This window comes from Otolemur garnettii, unplaced genomic scaffold (genome assembly GCF_000181295.1).
Source record: "Otolemur garnettii isolate 467f Iridium unplaced genomic scaffold, OtoGar3 scaffold00003, whole genome shotgun sequence".
Classification (NCBI taxonomy): domain Eukaryota; kingdom Metazoa; phylum Chordata; class Mammalia; order Primates; family Galagidae; genus Otolemur; species Otolemur garnettii.
In genome coordinates, this window is record NW_003852398.1 from 24,464,478 (window position 1) to 24,465,299 (window position 822).

The window sequence follows — 822 nt, forward strand, 5'->3', positions numbered from 1 at the left end:
AGTGCTGGAGAGGAGATGAGACTGTAAGATGATGAGCTGTACTTGTGAGAGAGGCAAGGAGGAGGTTTGAGTGGCCAGGGAGGCCCTCCCCGAGAAGGTGTCATTAATTCAGGCACAGGAAAATCAGGTGGAAAAGTGTCTCTGGAAGACGTAAGGGGAAGTGCAAAGATCTTGGGAAAGAGCAGCTTTGGGGTAGTTGCTGGGTAGGAAGGAAGCTGGGGGGCTACAGAGAGGACAGAGGTAGGAGGAGAGGACAGTAAGAGGGGCAGGGACCATAGCAGGTAGAAGTGTATCTGAGAGTGTTCTCTGCCTTCTCCCCTTCCGTGGTATTCAAATTCAATCCATGCTTCAAGACCCAGTTCTTCCAGAAAGCCTTCACCAACCTGAACCCCTGGGAGAAGGCTTAGTGTCTGTACCACTTGTGTAAATGGGCATATGGCACATCCTTTCAGCAAGATCCAAAGCTTCTGGAGAACAAGGATCTGGTATTAATTGTCAGACCTCCCGGCATGCTAAGCACACAATAAATCTTCAACCAAGACCTGTTGTACTTGAGTAGTTCACATACCGTAAGAGAAACCATATTGAAAGGTAAAATCAGCCTGTTTATACTGCTTTTTTCCAGGTGTTCTTAGGCAAGATATTTAACTTCTATGAGCCTCTGTCTTCTTATATTAAAATAGACAAAGGGTGGTGCCTGTGGCTCAAAGGAGTAGGGTACTGGCCCCATATGCTGGAGGTGGTAGGTTCAAACCCAACCCCATCCAAAAACTGCAAAAAAAAAAAAAATAGACATAACAATACCCACAGAAACCGGTAGCC